The sequence below is a fragment of the Capsicum annuum genome, chromosome 11 (assembly GCF_002878395.1).
Source record: "Capsicum annuum cultivar UCD-10X-F1 chromosome 11, UCD10Xv1.1, whole genome shotgun sequence".
Lineage (NCBI taxonomy): Eukaryota > Viridiplantae > Streptophyta > Magnoliopsida > Solanales > Solanaceae > Capsicum > Capsicum annuum.
This window is the reverse complement of record NC_061121.1, coordinates 12,862,269-12,862,906: the sequence shown is the minus strand read 5'-3', so window position 1 is coordinate 12,862,906 and position 638 is coordinate 12,862,269.

Sequence of the window (638 nt, the reverse complement as noted above, 5' to 3'; positions counted from 1 at the left end):
TTAGTGTGGCCCGGATTATCCAAACTTTCTTTGAGTGTGTCCACACCTAGCTTTGTTGCATGCTTCCAAAACTGTTCGTACTTTCTCTCACCTAAGGCTAGGTCTTTGAATTACTCAACATCCTTCAGAAGATCCACTGCTGGTGGCACGTCCTGCAGCCTACCCAACTGGCGCATTACCCTAGAAGTACTGTATGGTCTAATGCAATTGAGCCCTAACATAACTAAAGGGAGCTGCGTCTGACAACCCAACAATACTATCTTTGGTCGAAGCCACAGATAAGTCCACAAAATGTTATCCCTGGTTCTCGACTCAAGAAATCCAATCCAAGCGTCGACTCCCACAGGTAACGAGAATTTACCCAAACGCAACCTGGAGTCCATGGCTTTCACTCGATTGGGAATACAACGATCTAACACGTCCGGTCTAACTTAAGAAGGCGCATGCAAATGCTCCATCATCCATAACTGCAATCAGGTTACTGCCCTAAAAAAATCTCCTTCCCCCCTTCACTTCGGTTAAAGCCTTATATATTTCTGTTAAGATCATGGGTATGAGAGTGAACCTGCCCTTTTGATTAATGCCCTTGTCGTTTTGATCCCTATTTCATAAGGATCAAAACGACAAGGGCATTAATC